General features: G+C 37.3%; 2 pseudogenes across 1 annotated transcript; both read right to left on the bottom strand.

The window, feature by feature from the left end:
• Nucleotides 1-12,310: 12,310 nt before the first annotated feature.
• Nucleotides 12,311-12,870, bottom strand: LOC147880948 (uncharacterized; annotated as a pseudogene).
• A 647-nt stretch (nt 12,871-13,517) lies between these two features.
• Nucleotides 13,518-14,492, bottom strand: LOC147880949 (uncharacterized; annotated as a pseudogene). Its single transcript, XR_015543993.1, has 2 exons — nt 14,428-14,492; nt 13,518-14,290 (listed from the first exon to the last, which is right to left on the bottom strand). The product of XR_015543993.1 is annotated as an uncharacterized LOC147880949 (transcript).
• Nucleotides 14,493-14,711: the final 219 nt, after the last annotated feature.

Raw genomic sequence — 14,711 nt, forward strand, 5'->3', positions numbered from 1 at the left:
CCCTAAACCCACTTTTAAGCTTGCTTATAGATGAGTCTCACGGATCCACACATTAGTTTTTTCTTGCTAATCACTCCATTCCATCTTACTTCTTGCTCATTATCCTATAATTTATGCTATTTTCAAGATATAAGGGTTAGTTGATATGACCAGAACCTTCAAACATCAAAATTATACTTATAGAGTGCATCTAATCATGATGGACTAATATCAATTAAGAAAAGGTATATGTAGAACATTTATATATGGGATAATTCAAAACTATAAAAGCAAGATTTAATGTGGAACCTGTTTTGATAGTTGAGATTAAGAGCACTTAATCTATTTTAATTGCAGCCTTTATTGTGATGTGGTGACTTTTCCCTATGATAGAATTTTAGTATTGTTAAGATACGACACTTTGTGGCTATAATATACAATATATAAAGATGCTTATTTATGAAATATGACTTAGGATGCAACACATGAGGCTAACCACTCTTGTTATTTGCTAAATAAATATTGCCAAATTATTTTTTAACAAACTTTTGTCACCCTTAGGTGTTTGATATTCTTATAAACAGTTGTTAAAAATTCTAGCTCATTGAAGTCATTTTTATTTTGAAGCATGCTACACAAAGTTTCAAATTTAAATACTACCTGAGTAAATAGTTGTGTTACCATACATTTGAGAGTAGTTTGTAATCACATGGAATGGTTTTTTGTGCTCCTTCTATTTTGAAAAAAATAGTACTACAATGAGTCTACCTAAGAGGGAAACGTCAAAAGACACATCTACATCAAGTTGTAATTTTCTTGCCAAAACATCAAAAGGACACTTTTATGTCCTATTATGCTTCCAAACTCATGCTAAAGGCTACAAAATTGTCCACCATAAAAGCATTGGCTAAATTTCCATTGCCACAATGCCTATTGTAGTAGCCTCTACATCATAAAAAAAGTAGAAATGGATGAATAACACATAAATCGAGGTAGCACTACACCAACAAAGACTAATTTTTACAACAATGATGAATAGACATGACATTAATGCATGGATCAACCTACATTTTCTAATCATGCCAATTTGTAGAAAATACTTCAACATGAGTCTCTACCATCTCCCATAGAGTTGGAGATTCATATTATAATGCATCCAATTTTTTAGGTGAATTTATAAGGACATCCATCGATGAGGAGAGAGAATGGTGGGTAGGTGTTTAGAATGTTTTGTAAGAAACATGCCCAAGAGAGGATAACATAGCTAATGGATAATGACAGCTAGTTATAGGCAACTCCAAAATCTTGTAGCTATTACATCTCATTATGAACGTCTTTTTTGGGAGCCAGAAGTTATTTCAATAGAGAAGCTTGTAGCAAGGAGCAAGTGTAGCCAGGGTGTAGCCAAGTTCACTCTAGGGATCTGTGTAAATTTGTTTTAAATTTTTTTGACAAGGATATTACTCTTTATGAATTGAAAGTATTTCTTAATTGCATGGACAAAGGCAAGACACTAAAAGAGGCTGGATTGCCACTTGAATTTTAGATGGTCTTGTAGGGTCTTATTGGTCTCTTACTTATCAAATTGTGGAATGAATCAATGGGGAAAGGTATTTTGGATAGTAGAATTAACACATGAATGAGTACATTGATTCTGAAGAGGGGACAAGGAAGAGCTCTATAATCAGATACCCCTAACCATGTTAAATAGCTACAAGATCTTTGCTAAGTCCTAAGCATTAAAACTAAAGGACAAGATGCATGTGTGCATAGGGGGGGAGCAAAAGGGAGGCATATCCTTCAAGCTATTCTAAGCTTATACTAGGGTTTGGAGTGTGCTAATGAGTAGGGGCATGGCATTTGCTTTCTAAGGTTGATTTTGATAAAGCATGTGATTGAATGGAATTGGGATTTATCCTTGGGTCACTCCAAAATATGGTTTTTGAGCCTAGATTCATGAATTTTGTGCAAGTTCTATTCAAGCAAGCAGTAGTTAATATAGAATTCAATGGCCAGACCTCTTCCTCTTTTTCACTTAAGAGATCAATTTGTTAGGGCTGTCCCCTTTCCCCTTTGCTTTATGTGATAGACGTAGATGGCCTTGGGTGCTCATTTAAGATAGAGTAGATGCTAATCTAATCAATGGCATTCATCCTGAGGATGGGAAGCATATTTTCAATGAGCAAATGTAGACAATACAAAGTTGACACCTCAAAATGATCCCATTTCAATATGGAATATAACGCAATGCCTTCATGGATTATGCTCATCTTCATGGTCAAGAATAAAAGTGTAATCTTTAGGACAAGAAGAAGTTCTTCAAAGTTTTTTGTGAACAAGGGATGCAAAGTAATAAAAGAGGGGAAAGTATTTAGATTACTTGGCCCACACATAGGTTACTACTATAACATGAAGGCAAGGTAGGAGTTGTATCTCAAAGGATTAAGGAAAACATTTCCAAGTGGCAAGTTTTTCAGCCTTCACTCACAAGAAGAAAATTTGTGCTTATCCATTTTATTCATCCTTTTTCATCCCTTGTTGGTATCCAACCAAAAAGGGGGTGTGATAGGTCAATGCACTTCTTAGAACATTTTTGTGGGGAGGAGAATGGGGACAAAGAAAGATATCAAAGGTGAAATGGGAGTTCTATACAGTGCCAAAGGGAAAGGGTAGATTAGGGATAGTAAATGTGGAAAGATCCTCAGCCATGTTCATGGGGAAATGGATGATAGAAGTGCTACACAAAATTGGACTCTATATGGGTTGCTTTGGGCCACAAAAATATAGGAAATGTAGAACCTATGAGAGGCAAACACTGGAAAACTTATTCAAGACTTTTCGCCATTTTTGGGGAAGAGCCTTTTGTGACAAAGGAATTAGAATTGTGAAGAGAAATTTTGGAAATCTCTGGAACTACATATGTAGTGGAAGGGCTTTAGCAGAAAAATAGATACTTTCACTAATAAGGATTCAATATGTTTTTCTATAATTTGAAAAGACTTGCCCATTATGGACCTTTCTATCAAGAATACTTTTTATAAAACAATAAAAAGGGAGTAAGGATGTGGAAGGATTTGTGGGATATAAACTCTCAATCATGGAAAATAGGAAGAGATCTTCAAGGGTAGAGAAACGTGTCTTTGCTTCAATCTAGAGTCAATCTATAAACAAAAAACAAAGATTTCAATAAAAGCTAATATAGATATTCTATGCAATCGGGTGGTCTTTTAGTGTGTAGCTTGGAGTAGTTATTTAATAAATACCCTCAACAAACATTGCGCACATAGTGGGAAGCCCAAGCATTAGTAGCACTAGTAGTCAAACTGATAAAGGAGAAGTCTCTACTCACACATAGCCACTATGGCATAGGTAATTAGGAGTGCACACATCAGCTTCATATGGAATAAAAGCAATAATGAAACCTACCGTTGTGTGGGAAAGCATACATGACCATGTAGAAGAAGACAATAACAAGAGGAAGAGCTCAAGAGACTCATCCTAGGAGTGGAGGGAAGGAGGCAATAGTAAGTAGAGAAGCATTTCTAGAAATAACCATGCATATAAAATGACCAATTGATATGAACATCAATAAAGGCATGCATCAAAGTTTTGTCTAATGAAAAAATTCCAACTGAGAGAACTGGTGACTACTTGAGAGCTCACATAATGTAGATATATCAATGGGTCATGTAGAAAAGCTTTGCAAGAATGTCCAGTGCTAGGAGAGTGTCATTTTGTAACCCCTAACCAAAAACTCATCACAATGTGTATAGTTTGTTATGTGTGTGGCTGCATGTTAATGCATCCTAGCTCTTTGTAGTGGTGGATAGAGACCACCTAGGATAAGAAAAGTATATACTCCCTTGCATGGGTTTGTTATTGACCATTCGTAGCATATAATATAATCCTATGTTAATAGCCTTTCACTCTTTTAATTAGCTTATCCTAAACTAGCACAAGGGTTTACGGACATAGCCAGGCGATTCCCTTTGAAGGATTTATTTGTTGAACGATATAAATCCCTATGCACATGTTTTAGATAATGGTTTTTCAAAAATATGGGTGTAATCTTGACGGAGCATGCTAGTTATTTGTCCCCACCACTAAAATAATGAGATACTCTTCATCCACTCTTTTGTGAGTGGGATTACTCATGAGGCTCCTCCTCGACACCAGCATGGCCACACAATTTGGTAGTTATTTGTCCCCACCACTAAAATAATGAGATACTCTTCATCCACTCTTTTGTGAGTGGGATTACTCATGAGGCTCCTCCTCGACACCAGCATGGCCACACAATTTGGGCTAGTTGGAGTGGTCCCCTCGGGACCAGTTGGAATGGACCAGTTGGAATAGAGCAACATAGCTGAGCTCCTTTAAGATCATGAAAGCTTTGTGACACTATGATCATTTCATAAAATCAAGAGAACAACAACCAATGAGTTAGATCTTTGAAAGCTTTGTGACACTATGCTTCATGGACCGCCACCCCATCTCCTCTCGTAACCTCCATGTATATGCTATGCTTCATATAATTAATTACTTTTATTTAAGCAATTGCTTCATTCACATGAATTTATTGATGGGATTATTAAATCCACACACACATTGATCTCCCAACTAGCCCTTGGTCGAGCTAGTACCATACAATCATTTTTTAGTTTAGTAATGGCTACTACTTCCTTTGATTTCTAACTATTGGTTTCTTGAGCAAAAACACTCAAGCCACAGCCTCTTTTGAATTTGGATTACGCGACTACTTATGGCATTAATTAGAGAAAACACTTTTTACACTTACGATACTTAGCATTCTACTCGGTGCGGAGTAAGTTCCACATGGTGGGCTTACCCTTTAGGTTGGGGGTGGGACACACACACACACACACACACACACAAACATGTGTGGAAATGTTGATGGGGTACTAGCACAATTACTTGTGCCAAAAATGTTCCTTGCACAATCACTTATATATGTTCCTAAGTAGTTACATTCCAAAGAAGTTACATACATACATTGATGTGCAATATGTGTGTTCCAGAGTATGACTTAATGACCATGTCTAACAATATTCTTACTATAGTGATCTGGAGGAATTGTTCAAGTTCTAGATGTGTTATGGATATGGTACTTACACAGTGCCATGTGTATTAATGGTTCCAGAGATGTGCTTACTGCTAGCAAAAATTAAGTGCCTCAATTAATACACAATGCCATGTGTATTAATGGTTCCAGAGATGTGCTTACTGCTAGCAAAAATTAAGTGCCTCGATTATAAGGAACTTACTAAATTGGTGAATTACCAAGACTGATTAGAGAGCCAACCAAGTCAAGCTATGAAAAAAAAAAATATAAGGATCTGGCGCTCCAAATGACTAGTGATTGACACTCCAACATGGGCGACTAGTTAGCCAAAATCAAGGGGACGTGGCATACTAGAATGCTCTTATGAAAGTGTGGTATGAGAAAAATTGGAAGACCGGTTGGCAAAATCAACATATGCGCATGGGCAATTGATTACCTATGTGCTATAGGCAATTGATTAACTAACGTTATAATGACCTAGTGCACTCCCACGAAAGAATGGTGTCAAGAAATTCAACTGACTGTAGTCGGTTGGTTAGCCAATTGCTACAAATACGTATATAAGTAGACAATTGATCTATCACTTTCCACACTGCTCTTCATTGATATAAAAATCTAAGAGCTAAGGAGTAGGAGCCAATTGGATTCCATATTGTGATGCTACAACTTCGAAGAGCAACAATGGTAGCTCTTCAAAGATTGGCATGGCTACGTATGCTCTTCAATTATTGACGCTGGAGCAGGTACCTTAAACAAATTCTAGTTGTCATTCATATTCATTAGTATAGGTGTGCAATAAAGCTTGATTGTGGCATGTTGAATACGTATAAATGGGGGACGAGCATTTTCTGAGCGAAATCTTCCGAGCGTCCGAGCGAAGGAAAAAAAAAGCTTCCAACTATGCATAAATATGGCAAAAATCGATCAGAAGAAAACATAGTTTCACTTAGAAATATGCAAAGTATTATAGCAATGCCTATTTTATACAAAAATCTTTAGGTGAATCTGTAGGAATGGTGAGAGCATAATGGGATGGCTTTTGAAGAAACCCACATGTAGAGTAGACTTCTCTATGAAAATTCCCTTATGATCCTTCTTACAACTTTTACTTAATAGGAGGTGACATTGAAAACCCTCTCTCAACCTATCTTCATGAAAGAGTTTCTTCAAAGAAAACTCATTGAAGCAAGCCATCCAGGTAGTTTTGCCAGCGAAACCCCTTTGAAGCAAGTCTCCCAAGGTAGTTTCGCTGGCGAAACTACCTTGGATAGCACTTTTAAAAGTGACATAACTTTCATATCCAATGTCCAAATATAGTCATTCAACCACTCAAATTGATCGGAACACCCCATTTGAGCACATCTATGGAGTTATATTTTGGAAAATCTTTCATATATAGTATTAAATATTACATGTATTTTATGAGAGTGATATATAAGCCTAAGTTAATACTTATTTATAGTAATTTAAACTTCTTTAGAAACATGTCCATAAATATGCTATAAAAACACTAAAAAGATATTGCCATATGATATAAATGTGTTAATAAGTAATTATATATGCATAGTATTATTACATTGAGAGTGATTATGAGGAATGTTTCTTAAAGGAATCAACACTTTTTTAAGGTAATAACAGGGGTACAAAGGGATGTCTCTAAATAAGAAAATTATGTTGTGTAAAAATGAATGAGTGACTAGTCTGTATATTTTTATGATAAAGGGATCTAGTTCTAGTGAAAATAAAAGTGTAAAAACCATGTTTCCTAAAGAAAAACATTTTTAAAAATCTCTTGAAAAACACGCTCGGATAAACCTGCTCATAGGTTTTTGCTCGTAAAATTGACGCATCCGTATAAATGGAAGGGAGGACCAACACTTACATTGGCCGACATTGGAGTCTGGGTGTAGTTGGCAAGACAGTCGATTGTTGGAAGGCATGACGATAGAAGACCTCGAGTATTTCCTGTTTGCTTCGTCAACTTGCGTATCATTCTATCCTCCGCTTGCTCCATCAACTTACGTAGTTATGGCACACATATTTTACAAGGATGGATGACTAAGGGGCTTAGCACATGGGAAGAAATAGGATGGGAATGGGAAAAGGTGGTCCCAAGTGGTCCCATGCATATTTCTATCCTATTCCCATCCCACCATGTGCTAACAAAAAAAGAACTAGGGACGGGTTTAGGTAGAAGAGTACACATGGCATCATTTCATGTGTTATGGAGGTGGGGACCACGTGGGGACAAGGACACTTGTCATCCTCCCATGTTTTGGAATCCCCTAAAAAGGGGAACCCATTCTGGTTGCCAGGATCTAGAGGCCAGGGTCCAGGATGGGAGAAAAAGTGGCTACTCCCATTCTAAATCCATCCTAGACCATTTGGTCTAGGATAGGTGTGATGATGAAAAAAAGATTCCCATCCTAAACCCATGCTAGCCCCATCCATGTGCTAAGGGCCTAAGTACGAGCCATGGTTTCTGCTCAATGGCAAGCGATGGCTGCGACTGTGAGTGGATCTAAATGAGTCTATAGCTTCTAGCAAGCTAATACTGTGACATATTAAAAATATGGCATGAAGGTAAGGGACGGTTGGGCTTCTATATTCTGTAGTTCATAGAGTCGTCTACCTAAGTAAGGTGCTGTAACTACTAAAGTCTCAACCGATAACATAAAGCACATACTATTGGATAGTTCTTGAAGCCATAAGAGCATCTTATTGTGGTTAGTGCTTAACACACATACTCCTCATAATTGATGTTTGGAGATTAGGTGCTTGCTTGGAGGGATGTCACCATAGATTCCCTCTACTCACATGGGGCAAGATATAAGAGCAGTTTATGATTCTTATTGGTTAGTGCTTAACACACATACTCCTCATAATTGATGTTTGGAGATTGTGTGCTTGCTTGGAGGGATGTCACCATAGATTCCATGTACTCACATGGGGCTGATGTTGAATGCCTATATAAGAGGCCAAGACTAGTGGTCTCTATATGAAAGGCTAATACTGGTGGTCTGTATAAGAGGCAAGACTAGTGGTCGATATATGAAAGGCTAATACAAGGGCCTTGTATGTGAAAGGATCATACTAGAGGGTCTTATACTTGGGGAAAGATGGTCTTGATTGTCCCCTACAGGACTATTGACACACTGAGATCACTATGATCCACTTTCATAGTATGGTTTTTTTCACTATGCATCTTTTGAAATAGTTTGAAAATTCTGGACTGCCATATTGCAATCTGAAATATCTTCCATTCCATGAGGAATCTCATTATGAGTTGAACCAAGACGTTATAGATCTTTGGACAGACTACATTTTTACTCTTGGTAGTATTTCAATATGAGAACTGTAGCAAAAGTTATACCTTCTGCAAAATAGTCAACAGTTGCTGTTTTTACTGCTAGAAAGTTCTGAACTACCATATTGCAACCTAAATATCTTCCAATCCTTGAGAAATCTCATCATGAGTTGAATTGAGAAGTTTTTGATATTTGTACAGGCTACAACTTTCCTCTTGGAAGCATTCCAATATCAGATTTATAGAAAAAGTTATACCTTTTTGAAAAACAACCAAAAGTCTTTGTTGTTACTACTAGAAAATTGCTTTTAATTCAAGATTGATGATATATGCTCTTGTATTGATAATAGATATATGGCTTCATGTTTGTCAATACATCTCTTATTTTGATGGAACATTTGATTGGTAACTTGAACACCAAGTCGCCATGAATGATACATAACACACGACATCTCTTTGGAATTGATACTTCTTGTGGAACATAGGTATTGATGATTACTCTAACACTGAGTTACATCAGGAAGTACCTCATATTAAGGCTTTCTATTTTGTTTGAGTTGTTTTATTTTGCATTTGATGTTGTGACATCGATAACAAGTGGAGCTTGACATTGAAGCTTGCAGTCCCACAATCAAAAGATTTATGTTTTAACATGTCTTTTTTGTGGATGGATGCAGGTGAGTGGAGCTCCTTCAATTTCATGTGCAACATGTTACAAGCTTATCAAATTGAGTTATCCTTGCTTTTGTGTGTATATAATGTAGACCCCACATTCTGAGTCATGTTCATTTTGTAATGTGCTTTTGAGTTATGTCTTTGTTTGAAGAAGTGAATGCAAGTGTGTCTGTCTTTTAAAGTCAAAACACACACACACACACAAGTCAAATTAGAAAAAGAATACCATAATACTATACTAACTTCAAAATGGTATCCTGAAAAGATGTGTAGATAACAAAGCAACTACAAATGACCTCTAGTGAGTGTGTGTCATGGGGTGTGATGGATTAGACTCCACTTTATGAATTTGTGCAACTTTACACTTAGTGTATAGCATCTTAAGTTGGAATGACATGGCTGGTTGCATTCCTGCTTCTTCTGTGATGATCGTTTTTTTAGAGACACTTCACTTTTTAGGAGGGTGGCTTTGCTATTATGGTTACTTTGCGCTTAGTGTATGGTTGTAAGTGGGATGACATGGTTGGTTGCATTCCTGATTCTTCTGTAATGATTGGTTTTCACTTTCTTGTATTAATGATGAAGTTAGATTGTGTGTCGCAATGCCTTTGATTCTTTTTAGGGGCAATGGGTAGTGTCCTTCCTGTGTCTAGTCGATTGTGTAATGTAGATTATTAGCAAAGTGGGTTAACTATATTGGAGACCTTAGGATGCCCTTTTTTAGTTCTTGTTTTAGATTTATTTCAAGTGGTCAGATATGGCTTGTGTGGTGTAGGTAAGTATGGTTATTGTGCTCTTCAAAAGGTAGAGTGTGCTGCTCATTAAATGGTTTAAGTCTATGTTGGTTCAAGGAGTTTTGGAGGTCTTTGTTAAACTAAGTTCGTAGCCAAAATCTCATTAATAATATTAAGATATTTCTTCTCCCTATTACCTTGCCATTTTAAGTGCCATGGATTTATATATGCATATCAATCATTTAAATTAAAGAAGTGAATTCTTAATTAGAGTCATTTTTTGCTTGTGGCTTAATGGTTGTGGTGGCTAGAGGAAATTTAAGGGTGGCAGGACCTTAATGCATGGCAGTGCTTCATGGAGCCTTCATCCCATTTGTATTAGCTTCTTGGATGCATGTCATGCTCTTTCACGAAGTGGAGCAATGACATAAACAACCATTTGCTTGTATTCATCATGCGCCAAGTAACTATTATTGACTATAAGAAATCTTCTGTCTTGCAATTTGTCATGTGGCATCACATGAAAAGAAGGTCTCAATCACAATGGAGCATGGTAAGAATAAGGAAAGGCATAATTCGCGTATATTTGACTAGTAAGGGTATCATACTAATGTGCATTTATCACATACCAATGGTCACAAGCCTGGCCTTATATGCAGATAAAGCATTATGCTGAAAAGTATAGCCTAGAAGCAAGGGTTTCAACTCTAGCCAAGTATCTAGAAGATCAAGATGAGAAATCAATTGAGACCAATGTTGCCATTCTAAGGCTAAGATGTGATGATTGCCAGAAGTATTATCCCCTTGAAGCAGTGCATTATTTAAATCACCACACAAAAAACATGCTTCCTCCAAGGATACCACCGCATATCCTCCCAAATCAAAGCCCTTTGATGAGAGGATTGAGGAGCATAAATAGAAGTGAACTCAATGATTTCACCCTGAAAGAGGCACTGAACAATCCACCTACCTTCTTTATCATTTAAGGCAATAGCTGGTTGAAGAACATGTTTGACCAAGCAAAGAACACTTGGAAAAGAGTGTTCTCCCGCATAAAGTTGTCATAACCAGCATAATGACCTATCCTGCTAGCATAGAGGTGCTGATTATGCTCTTGTATGGCCACCATATTAGGCTGCAACTCATTTATTGAAGTCCATACAAACTTCCATTTGCAAGCATCATACAATCCCTGTACATTGAAAGTCAAGCACTTGATTTGTTGAAGCATATTTACAAATTTTTATATAGCTATATAGCTAAAAGATCCAGCGCATCAAGTCATCATTTCCACCTCAGGGTCTGGTGGACCTCTTCCCTGAGGTGACCCAAGAGTCTTTTGTGGGGAGAAAAGACCAGCCACTTCTTCTTCTAGGAATAGAGTACGACTGGTTGTGACAGTAGCCCAAGTAATTCCAACTCCCAAATTTCAACAGGAGTATCACCAGTAGAAGAACCAGTGTTCCATGTACGAGAAGGTAAGGGTCTCTTGGCTGAGACAAATTTCCTTGTTGTCTGCCAATTTTCAGTGGCATTCTTTTCCTTCCCCTTAGCTAGAGCCACAAAAGGCAGAGGCAGATGCATTCCCATTGATCATAACCAGAGCCTTCCCCTTATTCTAATTCCAATGTTGGATTTGCAGGCTTATTACCTTGATTTTTACTACCAAAACGCAGATCAAGAATGACAAAATCTACACCCCAAGTAACACTCTTACCATTTCTTGTTTTTCTTTCACCAAGACCCGCAAAGTATTCCTTCATGTCTATATAGGCTTGTGTGAAGTTTGAGACATACAATTGCTTCCCAAACTCGACATAATCATAGCACCAAACCTTGCAATGTGAAGCATCACATGTGCCACTCTGATTCAAAGTTAGAGAGGCCAATGGAATGTACAAAAAGCGGATAGACCTATCTTTCCATTTACATCCTTTCAAAATGGGTGTAGACTATAGTACCTGCACATTTGTATCCACACCACATATGTAAAGACACAAAGTGATAACAACATATGTTACACAAACAAATAACAGCTTGAAAAAAGACCAAGAGGGCTTACCATTATTAGTACCAGGATTTTTTGGTGGCCTACCACCCTTCTTTAGTTCCATACTTGAATCCTTGTCCTTTTTAGTCATCTTCTCAAGTGTTTTTTGAATCTCAATGACTGCATCATCCTCGTGGACTGAATTTGAGCTTGATGAACCCATCTCTCCCTTTTTATGCTGTGTGTACAGCTCTACCTCCTCCTCGATACAACATCCTTTTTTCATATCGAGCCACCACGGGCAGTTCTTTCTCTCCCACTCAGAGAGCACTTGCTTCCCTTCTTTTTCTATCATGTTTGGAGAGTACATACAGAATTTTAAGTCCTGAATTTTTGTCCATACTCGACATATGGGCAACAATTTTTCAATCTTACCAACAGCTTTTAAGGATTGCAAGAATCTGCATACAATAAGAGTCTTAGTACAAAAGCGAAATACTTAAGGATGGATTTTTAATTGAAAAGGAAAAAACATATATTGCTTACCTAAATACCAATCGCCGAGATGCCCTCGTCATCTCCATTTGTCCTATTGCAGCTGTAGCAACAGTCATTGAATCCTTTAAATCTTCATAAAGTTCAAGTCTGTTCATTGCTTGTATCTCCCCAAAATACTCTCTCAACGTAGGATCTTGAGGAAGCACAAAGCTAGCTTGTTAACTAGCAACCAAGACCTGAGAGAGTAACCTCTCAGATTCACAAAGCAACTGATCCATCCATGCCTCTTTCGCCATCCACTTTATGAATTCTCTATCAGCTTTTGGCATCCCATAACTTGTTCTCAAATTTAAATCTGACCCTAAGATTTTGAGGGTTGCTAGTTGTGTCTCCTTGGAGACCTTTGCAATGGAGATGTTATACAATTTTTCCAATGTGACAATGGAGGATTTATCATCAAATGGGAGGCTCCACAAGATATTAAACCAATCTTCACCATTTGTTGGTTTGACAATAGACAGAATCTACATATAAACAATACATGCAATCGTCTCAAGTGTATTTTCTGATCATACAATACATGCATATCCCATACCTTGATCATTTTCTAAACAAACATCATATTTACATCCTTTTTTGATGTTCTTTCTCAATCTCAAAAAACACTTGAACACTTTAAAAAATCAACTTTATGTTAAGAATCATTAAATTAACCATACCTTGATCATTTTTCGACCGTAGTTGAGATTCACATCCTTTCGAATACTTTTAAGTGCTTTCTCCATATTAGCAACACTCAAATTTGACTGAAGTTCCTTTAGCTTTGCCTCATAATCTTGCTTGTATAGTGGCTAGAATATATTCCAAAGAAATGAATGAGTACAATGAAGTAGTTAGTTCTAATTCAAAAGACATCCATGACAAATGGTATGAAACTTACTGCAAATACCATTCTCCCTAGCATCAGAGATGTCAAAGGATACCAAGTGCTTGATCCTTTACTGCTTTCATTTGCCCTATGCTTTTCAAGTGTCTTTTTTTCTTCCTCAGAAAAAAGTGATAAGTACTCATTCTCATCACACGAACACATTGTCTTCGTGTTGTACAAATAATCCTTGAGATTTGTTTTAATAATTGCTGTTTCATTAAGGCTGAAAAATAAAAAATATATAGCTTCAAACATATTAAGAATTGTTCACAAAACCCTTAAAAGCTCAAAAAAAAGTAACACATATGAGCAAGAACTCGCACTTACAGATTGAACCTTTGAAGAGCAGCTATTAGCTTCATTTCTGTTTCTTTCTCTGGAGTAATAAACTTGCTAAAACTCGAATATGCCATGCCTTTGATGTCTTGAATTTCTCTTCGATTAGAGACATCCATGCAATAGTCCGGTGATTCCCCTCCCACACAAAAAACATCTTTCGAGACAAAAATGACCAATCAGCATCATCAACAATCTGTGCCTCAAATTCTGCATTTACATCCCTCCAACAAGAATCCCATGATTGTTCAATTTCATCTGTCACCTCTTGTGAAACACCATCCGGAAGTGTTGTAGATAAAATAAACATTCCTTTCTGTTGAATATATTTTTTTGCCTCTAGAGCTTGCCTTAGGCTATCCATATCAGTTCGTAGGCCTCTCACTCTTGTGTTTACAACACAACGACATAATGGGATCAAGGGAGCAATCTTTCCAGGATTGATTGCAAGAGATTCAATAACATCCTTCCCCTGACCAATATCAAGTGCAGCAGGAAACTCTTGCTCAAACTCCTCATCCAGTTGTTTATCCTCTTTCTTTCTCTTCTTAGAAGATTCCTCCACAATTATAGTAGTGTCTTCAAAGTCTTCCATCTCCTTATCCTCTTCAACTCCAATTTCAACCTCTTTTTGAAACTCTAAATTAGGTGTAGATTCCATTTGCAAACTTCTCTTGCTACTTGTCCTTCCACCTCTCCTACCTCCTCGTTCTCCTCTTCCACCTCTCCCCCTCCTCTCAGAAGTTTTTATTTTTACCATCTTGCCAATGTGACACAAATGCATTTAAAAAAAGAAGTCATCGCATGTCATAGAATAGACTTACAAGGTCAATTAAGTCCCAGTCTTACTTCAATAGCATACAAAGAAAGCCCAAGAGGCTTCAAAATAGAAAATACCTGAAGCTTGATCGTGATGCTGCTAATTGAAGCTGCACTTGACGAGATGATGGGGCTTGAAGAGACTAGCTTTGTAGATCCAAAGGTTGATGAGGGGGTACGCTACAAGAATTCAAAGAGAGTACAATAACACAGAGGAAAAGATGAGTAGTTACGTTGCCTTTTAAGAAAGAGATGAAGCACCTGTGACTTGTGAAAATGGCAAAGCGTGTGGCTTGAAACCCGAGAGGGAGGGCTTGGAAGCCTTGGATGCAGGAGTAAACAAGGTAGTCGAGGCCCAGTAC

This window comes from Dipteris shenzhenensis, chromosome 31, assembly GCF_047967505.1.
Source record: "Dipteris shenzhenensis isolate YYH24624 ecotype China chromosome 31, Dip_SZ_1.0, whole genome shotgun sequence".
In the NCBI taxonomy this organism is placed as follows: Eukaryota; Viridiplantae; Streptophyta; class Polypodiopsida; order Gleicheniales; family Dipteridaceae; genus Dipteris; species Dipteris shenzhenensis.